This window comes from Tenrec ecaudatus, chromosome 5 (assembly GCF_050624435.1).
Source record: "Tenrec ecaudatus isolate mTenEca1 chromosome 5, mTenEca1.hap1, whole genome shotgun sequence".
NCBI classification, from domain to species: domain Eukaryota; kingdom Metazoa; phylum Chordata; class Mammalia; order Afrosoricida; family Tenrecidae; genus Tenrec; species Tenrec ecaudatus.
This window is the reverse complement of record NC_134534.1, coordinates 163803848-163823462: the sequence shown is the minus strand read 5'-3', so window position 1 is coordinate 163823462 and position 19615 is coordinate 163803848. Positions and strand designations below refer to the sequence as shown.

General features: G+C 43.8%; 1 protein-coding gene across 1 annotated transcript in view; it reads left to right on the top strand.

Moving 5' to 3' along the window:
* Nucleotides 1–19615, top strand: part of DPP6 (dipeptidyl peptidase like 6) — an 890123-nt gene that overhangs the window by 710120 nt on the left and 160388 nt on the right. The gene's annotated exons all lie outside the window — the stretch shown is intronic.

The following is a 19615-nucleotide window of genomic DNA, read 5'->3' as shown; positions in this document are numbered from 1 at the left end:
CGTGAGTCCTGGTGGTTCCGTGAAGTAAGTTATAAACTTCTCAGTAGTGCAAGGTTGTTGGTTCAAACCCACCAGCCCCTGTCCAAAGAGAAAGATGAACCCCTATGCACAGTTATTGTGAGTTGGAATTGACTGGTTGGCAGTGGGTCCTGGTTTTATACTTACAGTTACCAGAAAGGATGCAGAAAAGAGATGCACAAGGTAAGGTCTGGGAAGGGTAGCTCAAGGCTTCCATTGTCCCTGGGAACATGCCTCCCTTCTGAGAACAGACACTATTGTCAATTCATGATCTCCAAGTTACTTCCCTGCCTGTAGCCTTTGTTGACTTCATTGCACCTCATTGCTTAGTCATTGTTGATTGAATCATTGAATATGAATGACTAAATATTACACCCCTTCCTGAAGTTTGCTTTCTAGATGTGGTATGTGATGCTCCCAACCCCCACCCCACCACCCACTCATTCTCACATGGTTCCAGGTGTCACCGGTATGTTTTAGAAGACACAGATACTTTGTTTTTGTTTCATCAGTAGTTTTTCTTTTCTTTTCTGCTGAATAGCTATTCATTGAAAAGATACACTTATTCATTCACCTCTTGATGGACATTTGGATTATTTCAACTTTTTAGCTAATTGGAATAAACCTTCTAGGAACAATTGTATTATACAGAGGAAAACAGGGTGGAAATAGGTTTTTGTTTATTGGGGGAATTTCTGGGTTGGATATCATTTTTTAACATACTACTAAATTCTTTTCAAAGTGGTTGTACAATATTGCATTCCCATAGTGATATGCGAGAGTTCCAGTTGTCATAGATCCCAGTCAACACATGATATTGTTAGTATGTCTTTAATTCAAGTCATTCCATTCAGTGTGTGGTAGGCCCTCCTTGCTATTGTAACCTTCTGTTCTGATTATAATACGCTAGGTATAACATTGTCCTCAAGTTAGTAGCTTACATAAATCAATATTGTGTATTAATTAATCAGGTTCGGAGGGAATAGCTTGCTTCTGCTTCATTTGTTGTCCACTAGGCCATCTCTATGAGCCAAACCCAACCCAAACCCACTGTAGTTCTGTCTGTCTGTTCTGACACATAGCAACTCAGTAGGAGAGAATAGAGCTCCTCAAAGATGTAAATCTCCACAGAAGCAGCTTGTGGATTTGAACTGCTGACCTATCGGTTAGCAACCCAATGCTAAACTTACTGCACCACCACGACTCTTTAAGACCAGACTTGTTTATCTGATGGTTGTCTACTCGTAGGTATTTGTCATTGATGTTGACTTCTGGCTGAAGACTACTCTTTCACTACAGTGTCTCCAAGGATGAAATGATAAAATAGGTTTATTTACCTGAAATTAAATGGTGAAACTGAACAAGTGAGATGATGGAATGGTTACTATAGTATGAGGGGGTACCAAAAAAACCTCCCACACACACACAAAAGGATTTTTTTTCAAAGCTATGTGTTTACATTGTTTTACAAAACAACTTTAGCCCCTCAAAGTACCCTCCAGTACACGTAATGCATTTGTCAAATCTGCTGTTCCATTCTTGGAAGCATTTTTCAAACTCATCTGTTTGAATGGCTGACAGCACCTCCCTCGTTTTTTTCTTCACCTCTTTGTTGTCAAATCGCTAACCTTTCATGTTCCTCTTCATTTACGGAAACAAAAAAGAAGTTACACGGAGAGAGGTCAGATGAGTGGAACAAGAGAGGCATGCTGTTTTTTACCCAATACTGGCTCACTGAGATGGCTGTGTGAGCAGGTGCATTGTCAGAAGGGTGAATCCAGTCCTCTGTCTGCCACAAATCAGGCCCTTTTTTGTCACACGTTGTTATGCAATCTTTTCAGAAACGCTAAATAGAAAGCTTAATTAACAGTCTGACCTGGTGGAACAAACTCCAAATGCACTGTCCCCCTCACATCATAAAAACAAATGAGCGTTGTCTTGAGCTTTGATTTCACTTGGGGTGACGTTGGCATCTTCTGGCTTGATTGATGTTGGCTTTCAAGATTGTAAGAATAACATCATGTCTCATCACCAGTAATGACCTTTGGGGGAAAAGTCTGGGTCACTTCAGAGCTGTTCTTTCAACGCACAGCGTGTTTCCAGTCAATGCCCTTTAATGCCCTTTTTCTTGGTCAGTCAGAAACCAAAGCAAAATTTGGAAGCGACCCTTCTCATTCCCAAATCTTCCATTAAAATTCACTGAACTGAGCTCCAATATAGTCTATATAACTTCTCCATCTTTTCAATGGTCCGTCATCTGTCTTTGAGCCCAAGTTCATGAAATTTTTCAACATTTTCGTCCGTTCAGGAAGTTGATGGATGTCCAGAATGAGGTTTGCCATCAATTGACATCTCCTTTTTTGAAACAAGGAAACCACTCACACACTTTTAGTTTTCCTCACAGCGCTGTCATTGTAAGTTGCATTCAACATCGCAACAGTTTCTGTAGCATTTTTCCCCCGAACAGGAAACAAAAATTCACAACTGCACACTGTTCTCTTAAATTGGCATCAGAAAAAAACGAGGTTTGAGCAAAACTGCTTTTACGAAATAATTCTCTGTGACCAGAGAGAACATGTCCAAGTGACACCAGTGGGGCATTAACTCAGAGCAAGTTGCTTGATGCTCACCTAGTGGTAAAATGGGCACCATGAAAGCTCCACCCAATGGAGCTTTTTTCCATGGGGGGGGGCATACCCCTCATATATGAGGGAAGCTATTGATTCTAGAAAGCTTGGAGACCTTGGGCCTCACGCAGATACCCCAAGAGCAGACAGAGTCAATAGCTAAACATATTTCCAATGCAAATGAAGTGTACCAGATATAGACAAAGATACTTTGATCTCTTAGAAATTGCAAGGACTACATTTCAGGAACCAAAAACAAAGGTCTAACGGAATCATGACAAAATGCATGATAAGCCAGAGTTATTAGAACAAAGTAAACTTGGTTTTCGTCATCATGTTGCCATCAATAAACCATGCCTTTATTGCTCTTTTATTTTTTATAAAGAAAAGTGATGAGAATTTGAGTAAGGAGGGATTATTAGGAGGAAATAGAATTTTTGTAATGTCTATTAAAAAATGAACATTAAAAATCCCAATCCCTTCCTGGTCCTGAGAGTCCAGTTGTATTACCCAATGAATCTTTCTCTTTGTGAGGTCAGCTTGAATCTTCTAGGAAAGAGTGAACCCTGACACTTTTTCTCAGCTCCAATTATGCAAACCAATGAGGGTGATTACTAATGAGGTTTCCAAAAATTGTGAGTCAATTCTGTTACCAGAAATCCTAAAATGATCAATGCTTGGGCTCACCAGGCACAGTGACTTCCCCCTGGCCTCTAAGATCAATCTGATCTGATCTGATATTCCATTTCAATTTTATCTCCGATCTCTCCTGCAGTTAGGCCCCTGACTATCTCTAAACTCCCCAAGCCCAAATATAAAACATAATAATCATAGGGTAGTAATTAATAACTGTGGAGGGCTAGCAGAGTATAATATAAGCACTTATTAAATGACCACCTCCGCCCATGAAGGCAGAAATTATTATCCCCATTTTATACTTGAGGATCATTACACTTTTTCTGCGTAAGGTTACACAGTCAGTGGATGGCAAAGCTACTGCCACACACCATCACTTTAGGAAAGGATGCACTGTTGACACCTACCCAGTCCTCATGTAGGTCACTATCCTAGAAGTCTTGGTCTGGTCTTAATCCCCCCCTCCATGGGCCTACCGCTGATAGAAAGGAATTTTGATACTCAGGAACTTCAAAGCATTCTTGGAGAAATGGAATGGCAAGCTAATGACATTTTTACATAAACTTTTTGAAGCCCCCCCCCCTAATATGGATTTGAGCATAAAACTCAAAACTCACTGCCATTGAGTCAATGATGACTCATAGCCACCCCCTGTGGGTTTCTGAGACTGTAATTGTTTCATGGGGTAGACAGCCCCGTCTTTCTTCTGAGGAGCTGCTGGCAGTTTTCAGCTGCCAACCATGTGCATGTATAGCCACTCCATGTATAACCACTACACCACCAGGCCTCCATAGTGTAACGTATAATCGTACTCAAAAAATGTTTAGAGAAGGGGGAAAGAGAATAAGGTCCGTGTATTCAAAAATCATTATTCCTCCATCCATTCGTTATCCCATCAGCAAACAGACAGCGGCTTCTTGTTCCTTCTACTGGGAGTGAATGCCATCCCAGGAAGGTTTTCATCATGTCTGTAAAAGCAGCCGTTTCAGGCTGCTGCGTAGGGGGCTCGTGTCCTCTGCTCTTCCCCTGCAACCTCCTCACTCCGAAGAAACCCAAAGCCAACATCATTCCAGTAGACATTTCTTTCTTACGGTGTTGAGTGACTTTAAACAAGATCGTTTTGCAAGAAGAGGACCTTCTTATAGTGAGTGGCAGCCTTCATGGAGGATGTGCAAGGGCAGGGATTTGGGGTTCAAATCTTCTTTTTCCTCATCAGTGCAAGAGAGGTTTTTCCATAGTTGCTGTTCTGGACTTAACTGTGTCCCAAAGCGGGTGGGGGTTGGGCGGGGGAGGGAGTACAAGTCTCAACTCCTGTATCTATAAATATGAACTTGTTTAGAAATAGGGAGTTTTCTTTTGTGATGTCATTGAGGGCGTACGAGGGGAGGATGGATCCTAGACGTGATCCCTGCTGACCCAGAGACACACAGCAGGAGGCGATGCCAGAGGAAGACAAGCACCAAGAGAAGATGCCGCTACAGACCCAGCAACTCAAGTGTGGGAGCAGCCACTACCGGGAAAAGCTGGAATAGATCAAGGTGGAACTCCTTGTAGCGTCGAGCCCGGAGTATACAATTGTAGTCCCCTTTTAGTCTTTTAGGGAGCCCTAGTGGCCACATGGAGTGTGAGCTGCTAGCCACAAGGTGAGCGGTTCAAACCAACTAGCCACTCCTCAGGAGAACGATGAGGCTCTGTGCCATAAGTAGTTATAGTCTCAGAAACAGACGTGATTCATTTGGGGATTTTAGCCTTTTATCCATATAAATCCACCCACTTGTGACATTTGTTGTTGTGACAGCAATTCTAACACACTAAGTAAGATTCAGAATTATAAAGTCAATGGTCTACTTACCTTTTCTTCCTCCCATAATATGCAACAATGCTTGGTACATAGTAGGTGTTCCAGGAAGTTATTAAAGTTGAACATCCTGGAGAGGGGAACAATGAAGTGACGATGATAGACAAGAACATTAAGACTAGAAAATTCAGTTCTTTGCGCCTTTATTGCCATCTCACCACTTCCCAATTGGTTCTCCCCTCAGACTGCACCAAATTCATGCCAGACTCACTTCAGATTGTACTAAATTCATGGCATTAGCCGATAACAGAACGTAGCCTCATGCAGACTCATACGCCTCTGCCTGTGCTCTGTCCAGGGGGAACCTAGCACTGGTGGTGACTCTATAGGAACTAAGGAGCAGTGTGATGTTTAATCCAGTGACAATTCTAGAACTGTGCTGTTTGAGCTCAAAGGAAGGAGAGTCAACCTTTAAGTCAAGACCCCTGAGGAGTTAACATGAGGAAGCATGGAGTATAGCTACAACAAGAGGTCTGCAGCTTATTTCTAGCCTCATGTGATCATAAAAACTAACTACTTGGATTCTGGGTCACGATGCCTGTGTGTGTGTGAGAGCAGCACTGTGCGCCACAGTATTTTCAAAGGCTGCGGGTTTGGAAGTAGCTCACCAAGCCTTGCTTCTGAGGTGCCTGTGGCTTGAACCCCATCATCTCAGATAGCAGCAAGCATGTTACCTGCTTATAGCACCCATGTATTCCCCTCACATGGTTGTATCCAGGAAATAACCAGTCTGCTATATTATGCTGATTTCTTTCCAATACACATAGATGCTCTCATGATGAATGAATCACAAATTAATTATAAAGAAATATTGTTAGAACAGCAACAACACAATCTGTGACAGCTGTAATTTCTTTTGTAAAAAGGAGTGCTCATGCTAAAAAGAGTTGCGGGTGTTGTTAGCCAATCCTCATTTGGCATTTGAGGACAGAAATCTGGAAAGGGCTTGAGGGGTCTCCAGGTTTACCTAGTGAGCTAGAGGTGAGACCCATGCTAGAAACCAGGTCTTCATTGCATCTGTTTGCCTTTCCCAGGTGACCTTGACAAGGAGCAGGTGAGATGTTTTTGTTGTTCTTACGTGCTGTTGAGTCAGTTCTATGTACAGCACAACAAAAACTGCCACAACCACTCTTATACTTGAACTTGTTGTGCCCACTGTCCAGCTGTGGATGGCCTTTCTCTTTTTTGCTGACCCCTGCTGTACCGGGCATGATGTCCTTCCCCAAGGACTGGGCTCCTTTTAGGATGTGTTTGAAGCACATAAGAGGAAGTCTCACTAGCCTCACCAAAAGATGATTCTGGCGGTACTTATTGCAGGGAAAATTTGCTTTTCCATCTGATGGTCCATTATAGATTCAATGTTCTTTGCCAGCATCATCATTCAGAAGCAAATGTTCTTATTCGGTCTTTTTTATTCCTTGTTCAGCGTTCGCCTATAATATAAAGCAATTGAAAAGAGCATCGTTGTGTCAGTGTTTTATGCCATTAAATTGTGGATCATCAACTTCAGTTAAAAGTATAAAATTGGCCCACCATAGTCCCCAAGGTGACAGCTTGCTAACATTTTAAAGAGGTCTTACGTAGCAGTGCAGTACGTCATTTAATTTCTTGACTGCCGCTTCCATGGAGGTTGATTGTGAATCCAAGAAAGATTAATGCTTTGACAGCATCAATATTGTCTCTACTTACCAAGATGTTTATTGTTTCTTCTAAATATTCCCCTACACACACATGTACACATACACACACATTCAAGTTATATAAGCTTCAGGCTCCACAAGAGCTAGAAGTGTACCAATACCAAACATGTCACTGTCATGGAGTCAATTCCAACCCATAGCAACTCTGTAGGACATAGCAGAACTGCCCCCTTGAGGTTCTTAGCTTGTGCATCTGGTGGATTCAAACTGTTGACCTTGTGGCTAGCAGTCTAATATGTGACTACCCACCAGGGCTGCTTGATCTCTGCCAAGAAGGAGAATTCATTTTTGTAGAACAATTCTTGCACAATTGCCTATCTCAGACAGAAGTCTTGTTCCCAGATACTCCGTTTATCATGATGTAAATGGAAACAATAGATCCCTTGGCCTGTGGCTCACCCTGCCCCTGGGCTGGCAGCTCTGTGTTCACCTGATTTGTAACCGACTTGAGCATCCCTCTCAGAAGGCACACACTCCCACTGTCTGCTTACTTAAGCATTGTGCGTGTTTGGGTATCCCTTGAAGAGCTTCCCTGATGAGGACCCACGTGTACTTTAAACGCCTCCTTCACTCAACATGGTCATTTGGAATGCAGGAGAGATGAGGAGAAGAAACTTAAGGCTGTTTTCTAGGTACAGAATGGGGCACACAATTCAAGAGGAGCGGGTCTCTCATCAGCACAAGAGAGTAGGGAAGGTGGCAATAGTTAGCAATGGAAGGGCCAACACAGATCAATTCATAAAGCTCAGGCCCCCACAACCAATGCCAGAGCCTGGAGGTCCCGCTGTTCTCTCCCCCTACCCTTGAAAGATGTGCACACACCCTCTCCCACCTTCAACCTTTTCTAAATTCAGCTTGGAAAGACTACCACAATTCTTCATATGAGGCTGAAGTTCAGCCAGACTGCTGATTAAAAAATAAACATTAAACACAGTATTGTCTAATCTGCTGCATAGTCAGGAATATGAATAGGAAGATGAAACATTTGTTCTTGTCCAACGCTCTTTGTAAGCTTAGAATCAGATTCTCATCACTCTGTCTCTAGCCAAACCATGTCTTCTTATCTGCCTCATAAGAATGTTTACTTACTCAGTAGGCAAATGGGTGGGTGAATGAATGAACTAATGGAAAAATTAATGAGTGGGGGGGGAAACAGGGAACATCTCTGAAGTAATATTACCTGTTTGAGTGTGGGCGGCTTCCAAGGCTATCGATTCTGGAAGTTTTCTCAAGGGCCCACAATAAAGAGGAAGAGGAAGAAGAACCAGAAAACCTGGAGGAAGAGAATCACGTGGGCACAAGAACCCCACCAGTGCGGATCTCCTCTTTCCTCGCCACCTTCGTATCACAAATTCTTAACCCAAAGTTGGTAATCCAAACTTTAATAGTTTACAACAGGGAATAAAATTGGCATCAGCAAAGCAGGGCAGCTCCAAGGCTGGAGTGGCAGTCTTCAGAGTCTGTTGGAAATCATGCTGGCTGCCAGCCAAGGCTTCGCCTGTGTTGCCTAGAAATCTGCATGTGGCCCTTCTCTTGAACCGGGCTTCCTCATCACACGGGGGGAGAGCTCCGGGTTGAAAATCTCAGGCCCGAAAGAGTCAGAGAATCCGAACACCTTTTACAACCTAGCACCCCGAACCACACGGCTTCACTTGGTGCCATTAATCAGCGTGTGCTGCGGTTGCTGGGTACCAGGGAGACCCCTGTGACCGACAGTGACACAACTTACAACAGAGCTAAACGTGACCCAGCACTCCCCCGTGCTTACATTTTGAGCCCAGTGTTCTGATGTGTGAGCCCACGGTGGCAGTCACTGGGCCAATCCATTCTACCCAGAGTCTTCCTCTTTTCCGCTGACCAGGAATCATGTCCTTCTCCAGGGACTAGTCTTTCTTAATACATGTCCAAAGTATGCCCTCCTTGCCTCTAAGTCAGTCCATGATACTTTCAGTATTTTTCACCAGCATCGTACTTCAAATGTATGGCATTTTCTTCCATTTTCCCGCATCAGTGTCCAACTTCCACATGCAGTGAGGCAATAGAAAACACTTGGACTTGGACCAGGAACACTTCAGTCCTCAAAGTAAACATCATTGTTTTTCAGTACTCTAAAGAGGTTGAGTGCAGCTGATTTGCATAAGGCAACTCATTTTTTGATCACTTGACTGCCGCTTTCGTGAGCATTGATTATTGATTATGGATACAAACAAGGCAAAGTCCTTGTCAACTTCAAACTTGTCTCCATTGATCATGTTACGTACTGACCCAGTGGTGAGGATTTGGGTCTTCTTTACTTTGAGTCATAATCCATACTGAAGGCTGCGATCCTTGATCTTCATCAGCAAGTGCTTCCAGCCCTCCTCACTTTCAGCACGCAAAGTTGTGTTAGCTGCATATCTCAGGTTGTTAATAGCCTTCCTCCTATCCTGACGCTGCATTCTTCTTCATATAATCCAGCTTCTCTGAGTATTTGTTCAGCAAGCAGATTTAATAAGTATGGTAAGAGGATACACCCCTAATGTCCATCTTTCCTGATTTTAAACCATGCACTATTCCCTCGCTCTCTTCCCATAACTGCCTCTGGATCCATGTCTAAGTTCAAAATGAGCACAATGAAGTGTTCTAGAATCCTCCTTATTCTCGAGGTTATCCATAGTTGGTTTTAATCCACAAAGTTGAATGCCTTGGCATAGTCAGTAAAATGCAAGTAAGCGTCTTTCAGCCAAGATCCATCTGAAATCAGGAACAATCTCACTTGTTGCATGTCCTTTTCTGAATGCAGCCTGAATTTCTAGCAGCATCCTGTGAATATAGTGCTGCATCCACTCGTGGGAGACCTTCAAACATTGTTACTTACATATGACATTGTTCTATAATTTTCAAATTCTGTTGGGGCACCTTTCTTTGGAGTAGGTACGAATATGGATCTCTTCCAGTCAAGAGCTGTCTTCCAAATGTCTTGGCATAGATAAGTAAGTGCTTCACCAGCTTGTTAAAATATTACTGCTGGTAATCCTCTAGTTCCCAGACCCTTGATTTTGGCTAATTCCTTAAATCCAACTTGGACTTCATCCTTCAGTACCATTGGTTCTTGATCATATGCTACCTCTTGCAATGGGAGAATATCGATTAGCTCCTTTTGCTACACCAACACTGACTTGTGCTCTTTCCATCTTCTGTTGGTGTTTCCTGCATCGTTCAGGATTTCTCCCATAGAACCTCTCCATATGGCAACTCAAGGTTTGCATATGCTCTTGACTTCTTTCAGTTTAATATAAGCTAAGTGTCTTATTCCCTCTTGATTTCTTAACTCTAGGTCTTTACACATTTCGTTATAATACTTTACTTTGTCTTCTTGGGCTGTGCTTTAAAACTTCCTGTTCACCTCTTTGACCTCACCATTTCTTCCATTTGCCTTAGCTCCTCTATGATTAAGAGCAAGTTTTCAGAGCCTCTTCTGACACCTGCTGTGATCTTTTCTTTCCTGCCTTTGTAATAAAGGCTACTTCAGAGGACTTCACAAATTTAAGGGCTGGGAAATGGACATCGCCTCTGATGGAGGATGCTGTATTCTAGAAGAGCGGCACATTTATCGAATGCAATATCTCACACTTAGAAGTTCTTGATCTTGTTCATTTATTTTTTAATGAGTTTCAGTCCAATCATCTTTTACTCCACAGCAATCTCCTGTGTAGAGTTGTCCACGGTAGAACTGTCTCCACAGTGGAACTGTCTCCACAGAACAGGCCATGGTAGAGCCATCCACGGTATAGCTGTCCACGGTAGAACTGTCCACAGTGGAACTGTCTCCACAGAACAGTCCATGGTAGAGCTGTCCATGGTATAGCCGTCCACGGTAGAACTGTCCGCGGTAGAACTGTCTCCACAGAATTTCCAAAAAACCCTAGCCTGTATTCCAAGGCACCTCTGGGTGGATTCAAACTTCTAACCTTTCAGTTAGCAGCCACACACTTAACCCGTTGCACCACCCATGGATTCTGCAATCGTTTATACAAAGTTTTACATTGATATTAAGGAGTGCAAGACTAGTCAGATGAGTGTTAGTGAACAAGAATAATACAGAAGAGGTATTTATGGGGTCATCTTTGGAAGATGCTTCAGGTATGTACTCTGAGGCATTCACCAAATTAGTCCCCACTGGTTATTAAATTCAGACTGAGCCTGGAGTTGTAACTCATAGATGTAGCTGTAGGGCCTCTGGGTCCACAGCCTTAGTAAGAGCACACGAAATAAAAACTCACTTGCTTGAGCTCATTAAACCTGGGAATGTAGAATTCATGGATGCAGAAGTCCTCGTGGGATACCATTGCTTTAAGCAATGGTCTAGCCCTTCTCTTCAGCAATTATCAATTCAGAAACATTCTATTTTCTGCTTTTGGATGGAGTCTGTTGCTTTAAACATTGTCCCTATGAAAATATGAGCTGTTCCTTGAATATTACGTTCCTTTTAGGAAATTCAGGAAGTTCATGTGTGGCTGGCTCACCCGTAAGGATAAAATGAACCATCGAATGCAGGGAGAACAGCTAAAATGTTAGCCTGGAGAGCAATTGATTTCAAAGCCTGGAGGGGGGACTATTTTGCCTTGGGCAGCCTTGCTTCCCTGGCTGTCTGCAACCTCTGGCCACTTCAAAATAGGTTTGTCTCTGAGGGGAAGGGAGAGATGGAGTAACTGTCTTTTCACCCTCTGCCTCCGAGCTGTACACAGGCGATGGAAGTGTGTGTTCATGATGCGTTTCAAGGGGTGAATTTAGCTGTGGATGGCGTGGTTTTCAACAGAGGCCTGAATTCTCCTCATGAAGATAAATCTCTGCCTACCACCCTCCTTTCACCTTGTCTGAAAAAATGAGGCATTGTTGTAGGAATTCCCGTTAGAAGAACTGCTAGAGGACACAATAGCAAGCTCCATCCCTCCGTCCCTGCCACGGAGGCAGTTCTGACTCATAGCTGAATTGCTCCATCTTATGTGTGTGCCTCCCCGACTCCTGGCTCTGCCTTGGGATTTCTTGTGAGCTGGACTTTAACTAGACAGCCAACTCTCGAAGTCCAGGAGCCACTTAGCACAATTGCTACATTGATTCCAAGCACTTTAATCCCTGCACTTCACTCTGGTCCCTTTTATAACTCCACCTCTATCCCCTTTCCAGTGCACAGGGACCTACCATCAAAACCTATGGATTCCTAATTTTCTATCATTTCCATTAGTTCAGCATCAGCTGTTTATTAGGATTTAAAGCCCTCATGGTACTGACAGGTAAGTGTTGATGGATAACAATATCCAAACCTACCAGCCACTCCTTGAGAGAAGAGGCTGTCTGCTCCTGTGAAGATATACAACCTTAGAAACTGTATCCAGGGTCACTGTGAGGCTGAATTAGCTGTAGGACAGTAGATTTTCCCTCTCATTTGGAAATCAAAGTCTCTTGCCCAAATCTCATGAGTTCAAAAGGGAAAATGTCTTTGTCTAGTTCTGTGGCTTGGCATACTCCAAATCCACAGCTCTTTCTTCCCCTTGGGAATAATGTTAACTCTACAACTCAATTGAGTAGTAAAGACCTTAAGAACTTCTCGACATGCCATGGATCTCCCAGCCCCAGTTCTTTCCCACTCATTTTCATGCTTGCAGTATCAGTTGCTGTGAAGTCGGTCTCAATGCATGGCGACCTTAAGCACAGTTGAACAAAGTGCTATCAAGTATTATGCAATCCCCATGATTGGAATTGGAATATTGTGATCCATAGGATTTTTGTGGCCTGATTTTCAGAAATAAGTTATCAGTTCTTTCTTGCCAGTTGTACTATGTCTGGATGCTTCCTTGGAACATATTCGGTGTCATAGATGCCTATACATCTCCCCTGACAGATAGGTGTTGACTATGCATGATGTGCATTGACTGGGAATGCAACCAAGGTCACATGCATGGAAAACAAGAATTGTACCACTGAACTCCTATTGCCCCCACGTTGACTTCTATAATCATTTCTAGATACAATCAAAGGAGCCAGTGACCAATGTTATTACCGTATATACTCATGTATAAGCCGAGGTTTTCAGCACATTCTTAATGCAGTTTTTGTGGTAAAATTAGGAGGTGCCTCAGCTGATATTCTGGTCAGTTTATACTCGAGTGTATACGGTAAGATAGCCAGAGAATCAGTAAAGTCTTTGCTGCAACATTGCACCTGTTGTCTTAAAAGCCCTACCTTGTTCTGGGTTTAGGCAGTGCCTCTCCACCTTAATAGAATCACCTAATAGAATCAGAAATATACTGATACTGAACTCCATCCCCAGAGATTATGATTTCCCTTATCTAAGGTACGGCCTGGAAAGCAAAAGAAATGCTAAAGCTCTCCAGGTGACCTTCATGATCCATCACCATAAGAATCCCTGGATTAAATCAAGCAAGGCTATGCTATAAACATGAATATTGGCATCCTGAGAAATTGCTGACTTAGCATATTGTATCAGAATAATTTCAGGCACCTTGAATGGCAGTTCTCTATTATACCAGAAACTAGCACAGATTCGAAACAAAATGCAAACACGTGATCTATCCATATCCTAAAAAATTCTGATTCATTAGATCCAAGTAGAAACTCAGGCCTTGAACAAATGAAATGCAACACATTAATTGTGATGCTCACCAAGGTAGAGGACCACTAGCCACCAAAGAGATAGACCGTTTAAGAGACAAGACCTGATCTGGGTGGATTTGGAAGCTGTGGGTCAGGGCTTCAAACCAGTTCCTTCCTGTGTGGTGCTCTGTTGTGAAGTTACCTCCCAAATCCCAGTAAAATGAACCAGAATCTATGTTACCTGTAGACTTTTGCTAGGTGTTACGAGATAGATTCTCATGAGTAGTGCAGAATATCAAAGCAATATACGAAATCTCTTGAAAGGTTAAGGGCTGGCACCTGCATGGTCAGTGGAGTCCATACGCCAGTCATCAGGAAAAGAGGTGGAGAAAAGGTGGATTTGCGCTTTCCCTCATAGGCAGGCCCCGAAACTTGTGCCCCTCACCTTCACCTGGAGGCCATCAAGCGGGACCTGATCACATGTCGCTGACTGTGCAATCCACAACGGGATGGACCATGTGCTTTTCACTCTGGAGGGCCCTGTGCCCAGCTAAGATCCCTTGCTTCCTGTATTGCAACAAGAAGGAACTATGACTATTGAGAGACAGTTAGCCGCCACTGCCATTATACCTCTCCTCCTCAGCGCCTGTGCGAATGCTCTCGAAGAGGAAGAGGTTTGTCTCTGTATCTAATCTCTGCGGTCCCTTTCGGTGCCCCCTGTGGAAGCTCCTATCAGGGCTGTAAATGGTAGCTCACATGTTGTTTATTAAACTAGGAACTTTTGAACTCTGTCTCTACCATATAATAAGATAAGGTCTTCAAAATATTAAGTGGTCGGCCTTTGTTTAATAAAGCTAATTTCTCGGAGCCTCCACTTTCTCAATTGTAAAGTAGGACTAATAATAGGTTGTCATAAGTATTACTACCAAAGATACCGGAAATATTTTAAACTGTTAAGTGTTGTAGAAAAATAAAAAGAAGTGATTTAAGTGTGCCATGCCCTATATTTGCATTATGACTATGCTGTCCAATCCCCCCAGTAGCTCTGGCAGTAAAGTGCTTACACATTGACTGCAATCCGCTACATCAGCAGTTCAAAACCACCAGCGATTCTTCAGGAGAAAGATGGAGCTTTCTACTCTCATTAAGAGTTATATCTCAGAAACTTATGAAAACAGTTCTACCCTGTTCTGGGGGGTTACTATGGATTGGCATTGACTGAAAGGCAGTGAAATGTGTTTGTTTGTTTGTTTGTTTGTTTGCTTGCTTGCTTGCTTGCTTGCAATCCAATCCCCTGGTGGGCCACAAGCACTTTATATTTACATGGTCCTATGCGAGTCATTTGGTGGAAAGGCCGTGGCTAGGAGGGACATAGTAAGTACTGCACTGTACTGCACCCCCACACAGGATTCTGACATGCACCCCTGGGAACCAAACTAAGGGGCCTGAGATAACCATTATGGAAACACACTGATGGCCCTTCTCATTCTGCACCTGAAAAACATTCTAGAAACTGGGAAAGCTTCTTACCTCGGCCTTTATGGCCTTGAGCTCAACAGTATTGTGTTCTCCTTCATATGTCTTTAACTCTGCTCAGCATGGATAAGTACAATTTCGAATATGTCTTTGAAAGATGATAAAAATCGTCTTTTAAGATTAGGTGACAAGAAACCAGGAAAACCAGCTTAGATCCTACTGTGAGCTTCAGCAGCCTGGATGAAAACAGCAGTCCTTTCTTACAGAGTCAGTCGTTGACTAGCGTGTGTCCCAAATGTAGCTTTCCTTTTGAATTCGAAAATGGTCCTGCAACAGGCCAGCGAGGTGATGGGAAGATACGTCCTTCAGTTTCCAGGAGTTAATTACACTTGCTTAGATAGGCAAGTTCCTCATTTTATTCTAAGGCAGAAGTTCATGAATTCATGTAGTAGGTAAAGTGGGGCTTTTGTTCTCTATAGAACTCGGTTTCCAAACACCATTTGGCACATGGTATTTAAGCAAACTGCCTCATTAAACTGGAGATCCTGAAGAAAATGTTTGCAGAATGGGGATGTTCATAATTAATGCTGAAATGTCAAGATTACATCTGCCTGGTCCTTTTCCGCCCTAAGTTTCTTATACTTAATTATCTCTTTAATGAGCAGCTAACAGACAGAAAGATAAATCACCCAGGAACGGTGTGTTGAAGAACATTCCGGGGGAAATAAAGCAGAGCTACTCCAGTTTGTTCATCTTCTGCCATGGCAGAATGCCTTTTCCTTGTCCACCGCCATGTGGAGGATGGAATCAGTGCGAAACCCAGGCTTGCCAAAAGAGCACTGATGGCACAGTGGTGAAGCACCCCACTGCTCCCCAAAGTCCAAACCCACCAGCCGCTCCATGGCAGAAAGATGTAGCATCTTACTTATGTAAAGATGACACAGTTGGAAGCTCTGTGGGCCGATTCTACTCTGTCCCATAGGATGGACATGAGTCCGAGTCAGCTTGATGGTAATGATTGGGGTTTGGGGAAAGTTTGCCAACACACATCGCAGACTCTGTCATCCCTGTCATGCGTGGTCTCTCGGTCCCCTTCTGACCATTACATTCGCTCATTTGAAGTGGTTCCCTTCCATCGTGTCCAAATTATCCCAATAGTGAATTTAGCTCACTGGAAATACATGATTCACAGACTCGCCCCAAGCCTAGCCTCAGCTGACACCCATATTTCCATAGCTTGTCACCCTTCCCAGCCTGCAGTGGCAGTGACTCAGCAGAGTCACTGGCAGATTGCTTTGCAAATGGTGCCTATTTCCCAGAACAGACCATCTGCCAGAGGCTCCATGACTCACTGCCCTGGACGCACATGCCGGACAAATCAGGCAATTCTGTGGAAAGTCGTTTCTGAATCACCTCATTCCAAGACGCTCTTGAAAGTCACTTTTCTGGCTACACTGCAAAAGAACAACCCCTTGGGCTTTGGGCTTTGGTGCCTATACCTCTCTCCTCCCACCCCACCCCCCCACCACCACCTCGGGCATACCACACAGACCTTAGGGTCGGCTCTGGGAAGCTTCTGAGTCATTTCAGAGGACCCTGCAACATCACACGTCCCGATGGGGAGGGCTGGCTCCAAAGGGCCGTTCTTCTGTCCCTCGTTTAGCACACAAGGACAGCTGGAGCTCAGGGATGGGAACGACTCCTTGGGAACCGCCGAGAGAGAGGACGCTAGGACACCAGAGCTCAGCCACTCATTTTTCTCTGAGAAGCTAGTTACCGAGTACTGGGACACAGCTGGGTGAAGGACAGATGGAGCCATCTATGACTTGGTGGTGATGAGACTTTGCTGTCCAGTGATAGAGCCACCAGTCAGTCCAGTGCATTCTGTACGGAGTCTTGGAGACATCACTGGCTGGTGCAAATAGATAAGCACTCAATGATGCACGGAAAGGATGGCAGTTTAAACCTACCTAGAGGCACTTGAAGACAAAGGCCTTTTGAACTGTTTCCAAAAGGTCACACCTTGGAAAACTTGACCCTGTCCCCCCCCCGCCCCCCAACCGTGAGATCACCATGCATCCAGCTGACTCCATGACAAGTCATGGGAACAAGCAAGTCTACTCACCAGCTGATCGCAGCAGAAAAGGGGAGCCTCTCTGCTCCCGTAAGGATTGACAGTCTGGGAAACTGCGTGCAGGTCCCTGTGAACCACAATCCACTCAGTGCCGGTGGGTTTGGGCTTTATTGCCCTTCCGGCTCAAAACATCTGCGGGTTTCTCCCACGGGTCAAGGGAGATCCGTAAAGCTCGCAATCCCTGGTAGAGGGGCAGCGAGAGCCCCCAACTTGCACCATGCACCTCCATCAGGAACCATTGAGAGGGTGGGCTAGTTTCCTTGCTGTGACCCAGTTCCAATTCTCTGACCTTGGTTGTGGAATGCATCTATAGCTGGCAGTGCCAGCACCGGTGCTGACAGGACCCCTGGACCCTTACCATGGACTGAACCTTTAATTCCCAGCCATGCAATCTGAGGTTCATCTTGGAAACCAGCTAGCCTAGCTGGCAGCTGAGGGTCCCGCCCTCCACCGTGGCAGCACTGCCCCTGCCAGCCAGAGGAGCTCCACCTTCCAGAGCTTCCTGTCTGGGTTCCTTCTCTTCCTGAGGCCTTTTGCTCCCGTTGGCAGCTGTCCCTTGGCACGGAGCATTCTCCTGGAGTCCCTGGGTGCTGGAAACACGTAACATGCTTGGCTGCAAATCGCAAAGTTAAGGTTCAAGAGATCCTTTAGAACAGCAGTTCTCAACCTGTTGGTTGTGACCCCTTTGGGGGTCAAACAACCCTTTCATGGGGGTCGCCCAATTCATAACAGTAGCAAAAGGACAGTGATGAAGTAGCAATGAAAATAAATTTATGGTTGGGGGTCACCACAGCCTGTGGAACTGTATTAAAGGTTTGCGGCATTAGGAAGGTTGAGAACCACGGCTCTTGGGGAAGGTTCTATTTATCAGTTTGGGGGTAAGGTCTTTTCAACTTCCCTTCTGCTCTGGTGATTGTCATGTGCCGTGGCATCTTCTATTGTGTCTGCTTTCTTTTCTTTGCTTGCTTCATCTTTTTCTTTTGGAGGGGCCTCAAGATCTAGAGGCACCTCCAAAAGAAAGAGAGAAAGAAGGAAGGAAAGATAGATGATAGATAGATGTTGATGAAGATGATGGTGATGGATGGATGCATGGATGGATGGATGGATGGATGGATGGATGGATGGATGGATGGATGGATAGATAAGAAAAGAATGACTTGGTGAGTGACTTATTAAAAATTAGCCATTGAAAGCGCTCTGAACCACAGGTCTACTCTGAAACACATGGGGCACCATGAATCAGGCTCCATTCAGTCGCATTTAGTTGTGGGTTTGTTGTTTTCTTATTATGGTTTCTACATTCATCGATTTCTCCACATGAGTTTCTGTTCTTTGGATGATTCTTTATCACTCCAAGTACCTGGAATGTGTTTAGGTTGACACTTAATAATCACTCACTACATATAACTCATTACTAGTTTTTACTAGGAGTAAAAAATTTAAATATATCTTCTGTCATCAATTCCAATCGTACAGCCTATAGAATAACTGTCCTATGTAATTTTTCTAGAATTCAGAACTTTAAAAAATTATTTGTATTGTAAATTGGGTGAGGCTTTATATTTCAGATCATTAACTTTATATTGTAAGCTGTAATTTTTACCGAAGCAGACTGCTACATATTTCTCCTGCAGAACAGCGGGTAGATTCTGACTGGCTACCAGAGCTCTTTGCTGGATAGGACTCGCATTACATAATGACATCAATCACTGTTTTTATAATAATTCTATCAGGAATTAGTTAACACTCTATATGGACTATGTACAAGAAAGAATTCCTTGACCTAAGAATTACTTAGCACTAAAATGGATCTGCCAATTCCCAATAGTCTGACTGCTTGTTATACTGGGGAATGGCTTTCTCTCGACATGTTAAAAAGCAGAACACAGTTATTTTTTCTGGAATAGATATACTGTCCTACAAAACTCATTGATAGCTGCAGCTCCAATTAGCTAAGATCCATGTAGAATGGGAATGCAAGATAATGTATTTGTTTGCTTGTTTGTTTGTCTTCTGGTTGAGGACTCAGAGAATTGTTTCCATTTCCACTTGTGCTGAAGAAAATTACACCCTACTGATGAGGTTTGTGCTGGACTTTAGCACATGTGTTAGTCTGTGTAGACTACAGAAATTAATCCAGAGGCAGTCAAATATGTGTATAAGAAAGAGCTTGATATACAAGAGCAATTGAACGTTGAGAAAACATCCCAGCCGAGTCCAGACCGAGTCCATAAGTCCAGTATTAGCCCATATGTCCAATACCAATCTGAAAAGTCCTCTTCAGACTCACGACACACATATGCAATAATGCTGAATGCAGGAAGACCACAGGCCAGTGGGTGGTAAGTCTTGTGGATCCAGTGGCATAAGCATCTCAGTGCTGGCAGAGGTCTCCACGTGGCTTCTCCAACTCCCGAGGTCCGGCTCCATCAGCCTCTCTCCATGTGTCTTCTCCACAGGGATATCTCTCAGCTAGTGAGCATGTGTCCCACCTCCAGTGAGCTATTTATCACCTTAGGACCTCCAAATGAGGGCATCAAGCTACTACCTGATTGACAGGCTAGACTCCACC